We start from the raw sequence: 16,582 nt of genomic DNA, 5'->3' as shown, positions 1-16,582 counted from the left end.
TGGATGGATGGATGGATGGATGGATGGATGGCTGGCTGGCTGGCTGGCTGGCTGGCTGGCTGGCTGGACGGACGGACGGACGGTTGTTTCTTTAAGATTTTTTTCACCCTCTTCAAGGTCTTGCAATGAATGCCTGTAAGCACTCCTTTTCCTAATTGAGATTATTCCAAAAACTATCCACAACAGGTAAGATAATTGGTGTTTAACGTTTTCACGGAACCCCATAGCAAAAGATCTGAATCAGCCCTCGACGGTATGTTTGTCTTTTTACCTCCAAGCAAATGCTGCACATGAAACACCACTTGTAGCCTTCTCTCTGGGCTGTGAATGAGGAAACCATCGTTTGGTCTCGCAGATTATATGCTTGAAAGAAAAGAAGAAAGGAAAAAGAAAGAACCACTGAAAACCACAAATGTCCCAAGCGCTCTAATCCTCATGGGGGACAAGTGGATTAGTGGACGTTCATTGAATAAACGCACGCACACACACACACACACACACACACACACACACCATAACACACATAAATACACAGTTTCATTCACAGTTTGGTGCAGGCATGAATCCCACCCTGATTGGGAGGAGAGAGACGCAGAAAACCTTCAGCAACAGGATAAACAGCCACACCCTCTCAGAGCAGGGAGCACACACACACACACCTGAACAGAACATATTTTATGAAATCGCCACAATACTAACATTTAGAATAAAACTAACTCAAAATTCCCTACACATCAAAAACATTCTAGTGCACAGGTTTATTACAATTATTTCCATTTTAATCCCAAATTGGGATTTAAGTGTATTTCCAGCACAATGAACGCAGTTTCCATCCACCTGTGCATCCAGCGGACTCCCCTCTGCAGGGATGCTGCGCACTGGGGGATGCTCGTCCCCTCCTCCACCTCGGTCAGATTCCATCATGCAGCCCCTCTCATACCCTCAAAGTTTGACTCAAGCACCATGTTGCACTTATTGCAAGAGGAAAACAGCTCACATTTACCTTGGAGCAAATTCATGTAACTCCAGCAGCAGCTTTGACCTCCAGCCGGTGTCAAAGAGACAAGGACGCGCATGCAGCTGCGGTCCTCCGTGTGCGCTTTCATGGAATTACTCACCGGGGAGGGCAGTGGAGTTGGCTTTGCAGTCCTCGTGCAGTCTTTGCAGTTTTGGATTGTCTGGATCTCCTCCTTGTCTTATATGTCCGTGACTTGATTTACAGTCTTTGTTCCGAGGCGTGGAAAAAGTCCACACCCGTGTCCAAGCTTGCGTTTTGACCCGGGTCTTTGTTCACTTTGTCCCGGGTCCAGCGGCAGCAGCCGAGCAGGGTGGACGCACCGGAGACGTTCCATCCATCGCGCGCGCACCGAAAGAAAGGAAGAAAAAAAAGAATTAGGAAAAAAAGAAAAAAAAAAAAAAAAACCGCGCTCTGGTTGGTTGAAACTGAGTCGAAATGACAGCGACAGAACAGTAATAAACTGCTTTTTAAGTCTTCTCAAACCATATGACAAGCTGACTGATCCGCGTCCCCGAAGGGAAAGTTTGAGCGTCAGGGCGAGTGGAGCTGATGGGATGAGAGGCGCAGGAGACTGGAGCTGGAGGAGGGGCAGAGAGACAGAGAGAGAGAGAGAAGATGCAGGTACCCAGACTCGCTTCACTGACCGCAAGTTGACTCATCGTCCCACACAACATACCTCCACTGGTTATGAAAGATTTTTTTTTTTCTTTCTTTCTTTGCTGCATTTCAAAATTTTGAGTTTTTTTTTTTTTAAGGAAACAAACATGGAAGCCACCTACACATGCCCCATCAGCAAAGGCAGGAGTCACAAGAGGATAAAGATGCTGATTTGATAAAGATTGATAAAAAATAAAAATAAAAAAAATGATAAAGATGATGATTTGCCTTAGAATCTAGCTGTTTTTGTTACATTTTTTTAGCCATCCTATTTGTTAAACAAAACAAACAAAAAAAACAATTGTATGACTTTTTATAACTGTTTATAGATTGTTGTCATCATTCTTTGTTGAAATCAGGTCTCTCTTGTAAATGAGTCCTCGAGGCTCAATGGGATTTACCTGTCTAAATAAAGGTTGAATGAATACACCGATTTGAAGAATTCTCCCCAATTCTAAATTCTGATTGTTGCACAGCTCTGACCTGCTGATTCCCATTTCATTTCAAAAATCATAAAAAGGTACAAAAAAATGTTTGTAGGCTCAGTCATCCAGGTAGATTAAAAAACGGTTAAATCTTTTCATCTGGACTAGTTTATTTAAGGACAGCAATGAAGGCTATTTATGGGACAGATCTGGTTAGCAGGCCACAGACTGATGAAGTCTTCTGGATGTAAGACGAAACATTTTTTCCCCATAAAGAAAAAAGTCCAGATGAAATGATTTAACCTTGATTTTTGTCATAATACATTTCATCCCTTAGGCAGTGTCACCAACTTTGCCCCATGATGAAAATGTTTTAAAATTACATTTCCCATGTGCAAAACAAGTGATCCACATGTGAAAACATTAATTATTTGACATGTTCTCACAAGTAAAAACATGACTTAACAAGTGAAGTTCAAGCTTTTTTGAAGTACATCCTCAAACTAAATGTTTCACATATAAAAAAACGTGATTTCCACGTGTGAGGTATTTTATGGTTTGTTTGTTTGTTTTATGTTTTTTTTTTTTTTGTAAAGGTTGGATCACACGTCATGCAATGTCTTTGTCACTTATTGTCCAAAAATCATGCAGAAAAACAGGTCCATTTATCACGTCTAGACTGGACTATTGCAATGGTTTGTTATCTGGGTGTCCAAATACTTCTTTAAAAAGTCTTCAGTTTATCCAAAATGCTGCTGCCAGAGTCTTAACTGGAGTTAGTGGGAGAGATCATATCTCTCCAGTTTTAGTTTATCTCCATTGGCTCCCTGTCAAGTCCAGAATATAATTCAAAATCTTACTTCTAACCTACAAAGCTCTCAACAACCTAGCTCCATCTCATATTACAGATCTTATCGTTCCATATTTTCCTAACAAATCACGTTGCTCTCAGACTGCAGGTGTACTTGTGGTTCCTAGAGTTTTCAAAAGCAGAATGGGAGGAAGATCTTTCAATCAGGCTCGTCTCTTATGGAACCAACTTCCAGTTTCTGTCTGTGAGATTGACACATTGTCCAGTTTTGAGACTGGGCTTAAGACTTTCCTTTTTGATAAATCCTATAGTTAGGGTCGGCTTGGGTTTCCTGAACTATCCCTTAGTGATGCTGCTATAGGCTTAGACTGCTGTGGGACAAATTGACCACATTTCCTCACTCTGCTGCTGTCTTTAGTTGCTCCACTCTACCAGCTTGTATTTGTATTTATTTCTATCCTTAATGTGTGTTGTTGTTGTTGTTTTTTTTGTCTTTCCTCCTATGGAAAGTAAACCTGGACATGTCATTCTGTGTTTCTCTGTTTCTACTTTCTGTTCCTCTCAAACCCAGCTGGTCGAAGCAGATGGCTGCTCGTCCTGAGCCTGGTGCTGCTGGAGGTTTCTTCCTGTTAAAAGGGAGTTTTTTCTTCCCACTGTTGCCTTTGTGCTTGCTCACGATGGGAGACTGCGACAAAATGAAGATTCAGCTCATTCTGCTGGCTTGATTAATTGGCTTTTATAATGTGTGTGAAGGTTTCTGTCCGGTGCCCTGAGATGACTTCTGCTGTGACTTGGTGCTATATAAATATACTGAAATGAATTAGATCATGCCATTCTTGTCCATGATGATGTTACCACTATTTGCCTAACGAATACTGATCAACAACTACTCTGGATTCTTTCTCGGAGTCCGAGCCGACCTTCATGAATGTAAATCATTTATCAGGCTCATGAATGGTTTATACCTTGGTGAATCTTCGGTGTTTGCACTCTTGAAAAGCTGACTGGGATAAAAAAAAAAATGACTATCTTAGGTCTGGTCCACATAGGGATAGCAATTTGTGAAAATGGAATAGCTGGTGGCTTTCTGGTGTGTTCCTATTCAGCTTTAGCTTCTGGGGCTCAGAGAGTGGTGGAGCTCTGTGCCCATATTTATCAAGCTTCCCAGAAATACGCTTAACAATGCTGTTAAGAATGGAATTAAGTGTAAAAAAATATTTGCTTAAAGGTGTTCTTAAAAGTCAGTTATCAAGCATGGGAGTCTCACTTTAAGTGAAGTGTAGAACAAAACATTAAGTGTGTGTCTCAGAGGTGTTTTAGTGACAATTTGAAACAACTGATTTGAGTAAATAAACTGTAGGTTTGATGACATGAACACTGCAGGCGTGGGTTCTACGAGGAAAGCCAAATGGAAAGAGGAGGAAACACTAACACTTGTTGAGTTAGTTGAAGAAAGAAAGCATATTATAAAAGGAAAATTCAGTCCCACTTTAACTAGTGCTGACAAAAAAGAAGTGTGGGAGGACATCTCAAGACTTTTCACTGCATCTCATGTAGCCTGCATTCACTCAATCTGACTGTGAAAAAAAGTGGTTTAAAATTATTTCCAAAAGCCGTACAGAAATATTCACCTTTAAGTTCAACATTATACACACTGGTACTCAGTTTCTCACTTGTTTCTTTTGTATTGTATGTCATAAACCTATTTTCCATTCCTTATTTTGCCTAGACATCTATACATTATAACTGAGAATCAGGTGGGGGACCCTCGGACAAGCTACTCAGCGCAGTTTGAGGTGGTGCAGTGTATTCTTGGCGAGGACAGTGCTGTGATCTCTGGGGTGGAGGGGAGCCAGGATCTTGCATTGATAAAAAATACAAGCTTTATCTCAAAGGCAAGGTTTTTATTTTTTAATTTATTTATTTTCACGTAAATACTGTGATGATAATTGTATTTTTTAAGTATTTTTATCTTTCAGTAATAATAAAAGGTGCGTGGCGGGCACACGACCCACCGGCTTGAGCATAGATTCTCCATGTGCCCCTCCCGTTTTGACAATGCTTCCATGCACCTCAAGTCATAAATGGCTGGCAGAAGACAGAGTGTCTGAAGATGGCCTGGCCAAGGACTCACTCCCAAATGACCTGCAAGAACTGGAAAGGGGAGATTTAAAGCTTCATAATTCAGCATATTCTTTTGGGGAGTTTCAGAGTGTAAAATATGGAGTCTGCACTTCCTCTGGACAGTTCCTCTCTCTAACACACTTCTTGAAAACGGTGTACCCTAAGATATATTATAGAGAGGATAATTAAAATTAATTGCAGCCTAAATTAGGATTATTCTAAAATAAAATAATCATTCTACAGAGCTGAAATAATTACCTGTTGTAGTTGACTTGGGCATCTGTCATTGGTATACAGAAAGGGGTGAGCAGCCGTAGTTGTAAAGGGTATTCTTTATCACCTTATAGATGACATCCTGGTAGTATAGGTCCTCTTTAAAAGAGTTGCTTCAGGCTGCTTTCATTTAAAATCAGGGCATCATGGGTTGACTCAGGCCATTTGGGTATAACATCTAAAATGTGGTGTATTGCATCAAACACAAATTTACCTCTTCCTGTTCACGTCCTCATTAATGCAGTGTGCAACAATCTTGATGTGAGCGCCATCTATTGCACCGGCGAGTTCGGGAAAGAAGGTTACAGTGATCCCTCGCTACTTCGTGGTTCAACTTTTGTGGAATCTCTCTTTCCCGGTTTTTCAACGATTGTCAACTTTAATATTACTCGTGATTGGGACAATATGAGATAAAAAGTCAAAGAAAAAAATACTTTGAACAGGCACCACCATTTTGTAGTTTTCTTTCAATAAGCCTATATTTTAATGCCAGTCAAAGAGAACTACACTACCCATAAGCCAACAGTACTTCCGGCCACTGCTTTCTACCAAAATGGGGGGAACGTTTTGCAACGCAAATCCACGCAATCTAAGCTGATTGCTGATTGATTTAAGCTGACAGAACTGGCATGAAAGTCACAAATAATCCTGAAGCTGAACTTGTCCTTTAAGTTGTAGTAGTATCTTCACTGGTGAGGCAGTGGCGGGGTTTGGTCTGGCTCTGGTCGTGTGGTGCTGGTCCGGACAGGGCCGAGGTGATGGACAACATCCTCCAGCCTTGCGTGTCCTTCCTGGAGCGACAGCACGCGCACATCAACCTGGATGGGGCAGTGGGCTTAGTCATACTGCAGGGTAGCTGGACTGAACCGAGCTTCTGCAGAGCTGGTGAGTACCAATACAAAATGTTGCAGTAGCTACTGTACAGTGCATATACTTATGTTGTTAAAATTACATAGGTTTAAAAGTTTAGAGCATTGCAAGAGTGTGGGAAGGGTTTGTAAAACCTTAATATTTAGTTCAAGTTCAAGTCAAGTTTATCGTTATTCACATCAATTCAGTACAGTTTATTTATATAGTGAGAATTCACGACAAAGTTATCTCAGGGCACTTTACAGAAACATTCACAAATATAAAAAATACCATTTAGTAAAGTTCTAAGGAACACATGTGGTACATGAGGTGGAACAAAATCATGTACTCAGGGTCTCATTTACACCCAAAAATAGCAAAATATAAAGTATAAAAAAAACAGTATATAAGGATCCAAGATATAAACTAAGATATATGCTAAACAAATGCTGAACGGTACACCATGCTAAAATATCTAGATACATCTAAACACTAATGTAAAAGAAAAAAAAAAAGTGGTGTAACAACAGCAGCCCGAACATGAGTCAGTAGTGAGAAGATGGGAATGAATGAATACAGCAGCAGGAGATAATCAGCAGCATGAGATATTCAGAAGCATGAGATCAGCAGCATGAATAATCAGCGGAACAGATAAGTCACATATCACCAATTAAAGTGACATTAAAGTGATTTTTCTGGTTAGGGATTTATGAGTCTAACAGCTTCAGAGTACAAGCTGTTCTTCAGTCTAGTGGTTCTACACTTAACACTCCACAACCTCCTGCCTGAGGGGAGTGGAGCAAAAAGTGTGAGTGCTGGGTGAGTGGGGTCCTTCATGATGCAGGTGGCCCTCTTTCTGCATCTAGAGGTGTGTATGTCTGATGGAGGGGAGACTGACTCCGACAGACTTCTGTGCAGCCTTCATCACTCCCTGCAGAGCTTTCCTTTTTGCAGCTGTGCAGCCCCCATTTACATGTTGATGATGGAGCACAATATATATAATTACTGCGGTGTAAGCCACATGATAATCGAGGGACTACTGTATCTGAAAAAAAATGGTTTTGCTTCTGCTGGATGTGTTGTTGGAAAGTCAATGAAACTGGTTACAATGTGTGGCACTGTAAGAGTCATAATACTTTCCATGACAACTTCACTAAATATTAGTTGGGATGGTCCCAAATCATCACCTCTGCTGCGTTTTTTTCTATGGCAAAGAAATGAAGTGCCATCGCTATCTTTAATTTGGCTGAGATGGCATTGCTGTGTAAAGTTGATGGTGAAATGATGTTTCTCACCAAGTCTGTGACAAGATGACGACTGCTCCGTTCATTCTATATTATTAAACTAACTGAAAGTCTTCAAACATTTCCAAGATGTTCTTCCTGTACTGCAAGGTTTTCAGTCTCTGTCTTCTCAGTACCATCACAGACCTCTAGTGGCAACTCCTAACCATTTGAGAGACCTCTGAAGCGGTCTTAAATATCTGGGAGAGTAAGAGTTATTGTTAATCTTATTGTTAGTCTCAGAGCAGACAGCGTCCCCACTAGCTCAAGAGCCAGGCAGAAGGAGAAATCCCACACAAGACAGGCTCTAGAGCAATGTGGATATCCTAACTGGGCCTTCCTGAAAGCAGAGAGGAAACCCAAACAGGACTCCAGTCAGCCAACAGGTGAAAAGGAGGAGCCCAGACCCAGACCAGTGGTCATTCCATATGTTGAGGGAGTATCAGAGAAACTGAGACATTTATTTTCTAAACATAACGTCCCAGTGGCTTTTAAACCCCAAAATACATTACAGCAAAGACTGGTTCATCCCAAAGATCCAGTCCCCCGGCACAAACAGAGTAATGTTGTGTATGCTGTTCAGTGTCAGGAGGGCTGTGATCAGTCTTACATCGGGGAAACAAAACAGCCACTGGCCAAAAGGATGTCCCAGCACAGAAGATCAACATCATCAGGCCAGGACTCTGCGGTCTACACTCATCTCCAGGCCAACGGTCACTCTTTCAGGGATGAAGATGTTCACATCCTGGACAGAGAGGAACGATGGTTTGAGAGAAGAGTAAAGGAGGCCATCTTTGTGAAAAGAAATCGTCCATCGTTAAACAGGGGTGGAGGCCTCCGGGTTCAACTGTCCCCCTCTTACAATGCTGTGATTGCTAGTATCACTCAGCCCTCTGTGAGTAGTAAACAGCCATCAGTGTGCTAATGATCCATTGTTAGGCTGATGGTCCTTCTTGAGCATGTGATCAGCTGGTTTTGGTTGTCAGCTGCAAAACTGGTTGATCCACTCTGAGAAGGTGCTATTTAAGAGACCGAGCTGAATACAGCACCTCAGACTGAGGAAGTCTCTCGGATGAGAGATGAAACGTTTCTACATTTTTTGTTGTTTTGTTTTTGTAGTGGACTAGGCCTACGTCGAAACTAAGTCTAAGGTCAAAACTCTTGACCTTTAGAACCTTGTGGGACAGAAGCTGTCATTTCATGTATTTGAATCCATAAATACAGGTTCACCCATCCTGAGACTTTCTTTCTTGAAGATTCAAGTGAAAAGAACACTCTCTTTTTATTATCATTACTATCTTACAAATGTTGATAATCAAAGTGTCTTAGTTCAAACCATTTTAGATGTTGCAGTGAACTAATCAATTTTATTAACTGAGTAATGATTTTTATTCTCATGTTAAAAGCTGTTGCAGAGTAATTATGCATTTTTCTGATTTCTGCTTTTGAATGAGCAAGTGTGTGCGTTTACAAGGTTACAGTCAAACGAAAAACAAGTTGTTATGTTAAAACTGTCATGTTTTAGAATCCTCTCAGACGTAAATAGAGATGTTTTGCACCTGTTTCTTAGGCACGCCAAAACAGAACCCTCTCGGTCTGTGAGAACATTTCTGAGCTGTCCCATAACAATTCTCACTGTCTCTAACCTCTTACGTCACAAAAACACACCCCTTCTGGTCGTTTCTGACCAATGAAAAATCCCAAAAAGTGAACCGGGAAAGAGTCTTTAAAATGTCAGTACTTCCTGGTCTACACGGACTCACAGGTACCCAGAGTGACTTACGACTCACGGACTTCTAGAGTTCACGGAGTTGGAGAGTTGTCAGACTTCTAGAGTTCTGGAGTTCTGATGGAGTGCTGTTGGAGTTCCTGACATGACAACAAAGCTCTTCCGAGTTCCATGGGATTATAACATTTTCCACTGAGGTGAATGTGTGTCGAACAGAGCCTCGCCACTACTTCTGACGGGCTACAGCCATTCTAAGGAGACGCTGGACCGGTAGCGTTAACGGAACACCATATCTGCTGATTATCATCAGAAAGGTAATGGGTCAAGTTTCCTACCAAGCGTACCGAGGCGAGCTGGGCTTCTGATGGAGAGTGTCGGTTCTGGTGAACATTCAATTTCCCTCAAACCCCATCCTTTACTCCCTCTAAACTTCTTTCCATCTTTAAACTTTCCTATGAAGTATAAATTCTCCCAGATATTTAGAAATGTCTGTGTAAAGTGCTTATTCACATCCGTGTGGGTAAAAGATCATAGTTGTACAGTTTTATAAATGTCAGCAACGGAAAAATCATGGCCGTATGATTTTTCCTGATTGATTGCTTGTTGTTATTTTCATAATTTGCCAAATTAATGTAAATGTTTGATGTTAAATTTGATTCTGTAAATAAATGACCGCATTCATTTTGATGGGTCAAATCTAAATGACGTCTCACGTTTGCATTTCCTTAAATTCAATGCACGTTTTATTCAGTCCAGAAAAATGAGGAACCCGCGTTAAATGATGAATATATCCCAGCATCTGTTCATCTACATTTTGCTTTGTTTTGTTTTTTTGAATGTCCAGAGGACCAGATTTAACTTTTTTAGGTTAGTCTTAAGAATTTTGACATTTTGCATTTACACTCAAGTCTGAAAGTAGGAGTAAGTTTCAGAAATTCTGAACGTTTAAGACTAAAATTCCACTTTGAGAAGTATGATAAACATGGGACCCGGGCATTCCTGATGACAAACTACACCAACAACAAAGTTTTCAAATCTACATTCAAAAGGGTGTTTAAAATACTCAACCAAAAACTGTGTGGACATGTAGTGTAAATGCATTATTATAAAAACATGTTTCCTTTAACAAAGTGTTTATTTTGAACAGCAGATACTGGCATGTGGCATGAGAAGAAGTAAAAGCACAGTTGCTGCTTACAACATAAATTAATACAAGATATCAGGATCTGGAGGCGAAGCAGTGGGGCCAAATCAACTTGAACACTGATATAAGAAAACTTATGAAGTTGTGCAGATTCTCAGACCAACTTGGTGAAAATATAAGGCTACCAAAGGAGACTTTACTTTCAATCCTTATGTTCTGCAAATATGCTGTAGCAACACAATAAAACACACTTGTACAAAAGCAATATAATTTGTACTACAGAAACTTACAGTAAAAACAGGAACTGGCTTTTTACACTGCACATTTTACAATTAATCTTCCTTGAGCTGTATATCCACATTTCATCCGAAGTCAAAGTTTCAGGAGTGATTTGTGAGAAAAGGGCCCCAGCAAATATCAAAAGAAAAGTTTATAAGACAGTGGTGAGACCAGCTATGTTATATTGCTTGGAGACTGTGGCATTGATAAAAAGACAGGAGAAAGAACTTGAAGTGGCAGAAATGAAGATGTTGAGGATGGATAAGATCAGGAATGAGATCATCAGAGGTACAGCACAGGTTGAACAACTGGGAGATAAAGTTAGAGAGACCAGACTGAGACGGTTTGGACATGTCCAGAAGAGGGACAGTGGGTATACTGGTAGAAGGATGTTAGAAATGCAGCTCCCAGGAAAAAGACAACGAGGAAATATATGGATGCAGTTAGAGAGGACATGGAGGTAGTTGGAGTGAGGACGGAGTGAGATGGAGGAGGATGACTCGCTGTGGAAACCCCTGAAGAGGGAAAAGTCGAAAGAAGAAGAAGAAGAGAAAACAACAGCTTTATAGAGTAAAATAGGTTTATAGTGATAGAAACTTGTGGCATGCATAGAGAGGGAGTTATGCTGTGAGCCTGATATGAGTCATTACCATTCACCCTTTCAACTTTTATTTATACGGGTTAATCCTATTGAGTCTCAGGGACTAATTTACAAGCAAGACCTGATTTTTTTAACAAAGAGTGATGACAACAGTGAACAACAAAGACACTAATAGACAATCATAAAGGATGCGTACAAATTGTGAATTTTTTTAACGTGACAAAAAAAAAGGTATTTAAAAGAAATTGTAACAACAACAAAAAACAGCTAGATTGTAGGGCGGTGTAGAAAACTATAAACAGGAAAATGTCAGTTAGGTTTTGTCAGGAACTTAACAGATGTTTGAAGCCACTAAGGTCAAGGTCAAGAGCTTCAGATCTTATTGCAAGATATTCCAGGAAACAGGAGCAGAGTAGGAAAAGGCCCTTTGCCAAGTTCAGTCCTCACTGAGGGAACACTGCAGGTATTAATGTCCTGAGAGTGCATGCTGTAACTGCACTCACACAGTGACTTGTAGGAGATGTATGAAGGCAACAGACCAAGAAGTGATTTAAAGATGAAAATATACCAGTGAAAGAGTCTACATGCAGTTAATGATGTCCAGTTGACCAGTGAATACAGGATTACCAAGCATGCATAGTTCAGGCACAGATCTTGCTTCCTTTATTGTAAAACATTACCAGATCCTTACATAATAACCAGATCAAACTGAACCCAGCTGCAGGATTTTTGAGTTCCTGTCCCACCGAGCAGAAATGACTTCAGCGAGACGTGGAGAGGAGAGAGATTCAATTCAGGGAACCCGCCTGGCCATAAAGCCTGTTTCCTCCTACCCACCTTAGTGGTTTCATAAGGGGCTTTCAAAAGAGGAACCAGGCGACGATGAGGAGTTCTAGTTCACCCCTGGTCCAAGCTCACGCCGCCACCGTAAAAGAGGTCGATGGCGGGCTCAGCTCCAACCCACTGAGCTTCCCGTTTCTCCTGCATCTCCCCACCTGACCAAGAAGCAGCTAATTGCAGCTCAGTTGACTACAAAGCAACTAACAGCCCAGTCAACCACTAAGCAGCTAAGTGCAACCCAGCCGACTACAAAGGAGCTGAAACCACTTCCCTGTGTCTCAGTGGGGGTCGGCCACGATGCCTCACCCACCAATGTCTCAGTGGGGGGTCGGCCACTATGCCCCACCACCAGTGTCTCAGTGGGAGTCAGCCACGATGCCCCACCCACCAGTGTCTCAGTGGGGGTCGGCCACAATGCCCCACCCACCAGTGTCTAGGTAGAGGTTGGCCATGATGTGTCTCAACCTTGTGGCATTCTTGAGCCTCCTAGACGTCCCATGCCTTCAGAGAGACCCAGGTCTTCAGAGGGTCCCAAGTCATCGGCAAAGACAACCACATCTGCTGCCGCCTCCCTGACAACCACCTTGACTGCAGATGCCATGAACTCCAACCCTGCTGCAGACACCATGAGCTCCAACCTTGCTACAGACCAATCATTCCGGGAATCGCCTGCACCTCCTTCTCTGCCTCTGGTGTTTGTTCAGTCTAGTGAGGCTATATCTTCTGAGGGTCCTTCCCAGCCAATGAAGTGACAGAGACGTTATGAGATTGAACCTCTTGAGGACAACTCTTCTCACGAAGAAGCAGAGACTTGGCGACAGACCACCTGCATGCTTCTCAATGGGAGTCGAGGACGACCGCCCGCCCACCTTCCATGCCTTCAGAGGGGTCTACGCCACCTGCAGCTCCTGAGGTCTCTGTGCTGCCTGCAGCTCCTAAAGTTTCTGTGCCGCCTGCAGCTCCTGGTCTCTGTGCCGCCTGCAGCTCCTGAAGTCTCTGTGCTGCCTGCAGCTCCTGAGGTTTCTTTGCCTCATGGCTCTTCGTTTTGTCTCAATGTCCACACCATGACCTGCTGTGTCCATGCCACTTGGGTGCTCTACAGCATCCATGGATCTGCTCCGGTGTGCTGGACGGCCTCCCGGCCGCCCTCCTAAACTGTTGCCATGTGCTAGTCAGCCTCACAGCTGACCACCTATGCTCTGGACTTGCTCTGGATGACCTCACGGCCACCCACCTAAGCTCTGGCCTTCCTCTGGATGGCCTTCCGGCAGTCTACCTGAAATTGTACCAGCGACCATTACATCTAATATGGGTAAACTGTCACACCTGTCCCAGAACTCCTTTTCTTGTGAGCAATATTTCCATCATTTCTTTGTTTTTCTATTAAAAAAAAAACAGTTTGTAAGCACATAGAAAATAAAACTTATGGCATTGTAGTGGACTAGGCCCATGTCAAAAACTAAGTCTAAGGTCAAAAATCTTGACCTTAAGAACCTTGTGGGACAGGAACTGTCATTTCATTGATTTGAATCCAGAAATGCCGGTTCACCCATCCTGAGACTTTCTCTCTTGAAGATTCATGTGAAAGAACACTCTCTTTTTTATTATCATTACTATTTTACAAATGTTGATAATCAAAATGTCTTAGTTCAAACCATTTTAGATGTTGCAGTGAACTAATCAATTTTATTAACTGTGTAATGATTTTTATTCTCATGCAAAGTTAGAACTCATGTCAAAGCTGTTACAGAGTAATTATGCCTTTTCTGATTTCTGCTTTTGAATGAGCAAGTGTACGTTGGTCCAAGGTTGGAGTCAAACGCAAAACAAGTGGTTAGAACGAACTGTCATGTTTTTAGAATCCTCTCAGACATAAATATAGAGGTTTTGGCACCTGTTTCTGAAACGCGCCAAAACAAAACTCTCTCTGTCTGTGAGAACATTTCTGATCTGTTTCATAACAATTCTTGCTGTCTTCTAACCTCTTACGTCACAAAACACACCCCGTCTGGTTGTTTCTGACCAATGGGAATACTCCCAAAAGTGAACCGGGAAAGAGCTCTTTAAAATGTCGGTACTTCCTGGTCTACTGAGATCTGTAAACTACTCAGTTCTGTTGAGTTCTGCTGGTTGGAGAAGTTCTGCGGCGCGGACAGTTCTGTGAGAGACGGGATGATCCTGACATGACAACAGAGCTCTTCCGAGTTCCATGGGATTATAACATTTTCACTCGCCACTACTTCTGACGATTCACAGCATCCTAAGGAGACGCTGGACAGGTAGCGTTAACGGAGCTCCATATCTGCTGATTAACCTCAGAAAGGTAATGAGTCAAGTTTCCTACCAAGCGTACCGAGGAGAGCTGGGTTCTGATGGAGAGTGTCAATTCTGGTGAACACTTCCCCTCCCATACCATCTTTACTCCCTCTAAACTTCTTTCCCATCTTTAAACTGTTCTATCAAGTAGATATACTTCCAGATATTTAGAAATGTCTGTGTAAAATGCTCATCCACATCCGTGTGGGTAAAAGATCATAATTGTACAGTTTCATAAATGTCTGTGGTGAAGCAACGGAAAAATCATGGCCGTATGATTTTTCCTGATTGATTGCTTATGTTGTTATTTTCATAATTTGCCAAATTAATGTAAATGTTTGATGTTAAACTTTGATTCTGTAAATAAATGACCGCATTCATTTTGATGGGTCAAATATAAATGACGTCTCACGTTTGCATTTCATTAAATTCAATGCACGTTTTATTCAGTTCAGAAAAATGAGGAATCCGCGTTAATTGATGAATATATCTGAGCATCTGTTCATCTACAGCATGAAACAATGATTGTTTCTGTCATGAAGCTAAAAGAGAATTCAAACAATGTTCAGTCAGGTCACGTAGACGGTTTAGTTTTTTTTTTTTTTTGTGCTGAGATGTTTCGTCCGTCATCCAACGGACTTCTTCTGTCTGAGGAACCACCAAAACAAAGTTGATTCTCCACCAACAGCCTACGCCAAAGAGGGAAAAAAAACGGTTATGTTGGTGCTAAGATGGCCTCTGGGGCCCGCCCTCTCCCTCGCCAACAGTCATGTCAGACTGGTTCAAAACACCAAAGTCCATGCTCAATAATCCAGGTATAAAATCGAACAGTGTCAGGTCATCTGGACAGTTTCTTTTTTGTGCTGAGATGTTTCGTCCGTCATAGAATGGACTTCTTCAGTCTGAGGAACCACCAACCAAAACATTATCCACCAACAGTATATATTCCTGAGGCATTTCAGCTGCTGCTGCTGCTGTGTTTTGTTTTTTTCCTCCCTGATTGGTTGGCAGCACTAATCATACTCACCTGCTACAGATGACTCATCTGCTCACTGGCTTCATAAGTATTCACTGTGGATCAGGACTTCGCTGAAGCAACGCTTATGTTTGGTAAAAGCAGCTCAGCCTGAACTTAGTCTTGGTTATCTGTGCCTGTTAATGTTTGTTTATGCCTCCAGAGTGGAACTTCCTGAGCCTCCTGAGAAACACTCCCCTGAGATCTGAGAGCTACTCACCTGAGACCATCTGCACTCTGCCTGTCTGCCTCCTCCACAAACCTGTAAATATTCACCTGTACACCTGCACCTGTAAATACACCTGGAACCTGGAAACTCACCTTCAGAGCTGAAGACTGCACCCACCTGTAAGAAGACATTACACTCCAACTTACCTGACGAATCTGCTCCACAGAAAACTAATCCTCGTTCTTACCACTTTCAGATCCCGACCCCATCCTTCCCTGGTTTAAATAAACATCTTATTATAAACTTTTCTGAGTCTGCTGTTGTTCTGGGTTTACCCACATTGACCTCGTTTAAAACCTGATAATTCCAAAGTGGAAAAAACATTTATGTTGGTGCTAAGATCTCTGCAGACCAAAAGTGGGCGTTTCTGGAGAATAGAAATTTCAAGAGGGCAAACACTGATTGGTTAGCTGTATTTCTGGCTCTTCAGGTAAGTTATGTCAGCTCTTCTTTAAAACTGAACGTTTCTAAGAAGCAGTGTTTTTATATCTGCTGTCAAACACAAGAAGATTGTCTTTTATTCTTGGTTGTAGACTGCACCTGACACAGGTTGGCTTGACTGTGGTCTGGGCACAACGAAATATGAAGCATCTGAAGCAAAACCTGCTCCTATTTGTCAAAAATTCTGGTCTCAATTAAAGATCATGAGTCCTGTAACGAGATAATGGCCCAAAACAAACGCTAAAAACAAAATGTGCTTGTTAGAAGTGTTCTTCTATGAAAGGAGCTGAAACACGGAGTAGGATTGACCCTTAAAATGTGAGACAGCTGAGGAAGTTAGCCAGTAAACAGAAATACCTGCTCCAGTTGAAGACATCTTACAGAAACTGACAATCACTCACAGGGCCGGATATAGGAGGATGGGGGCCTCTGGGCTGGAGTCAGGATGGGGGCCCCTGGGCTGGAGTCATAATATGGGGGCCCTATATGTATGTATGTATGTATGTTTGTATGTTTGTATGTATGTATGTATGTATGTATGTATGTAT

Source organism: Nematolebias whitei, chromosome 1 (genome assembly GCF_014905685.2).
Source record: "Nematolebias whitei isolate Nwh7 chromosome 1, NemWhi1, whole genome shotgun sequence".
In the NCBI taxonomy this organism is placed as follows: domain Eukaryota; kingdom Metazoa; phylum Chordata; class Actinopteri; order Cyprinodontiformes; family Rivulidae; genus Nematolebias; species Nematolebias whitei.
Note: the sequence above shows the minus strand (reverse complement) of the source record.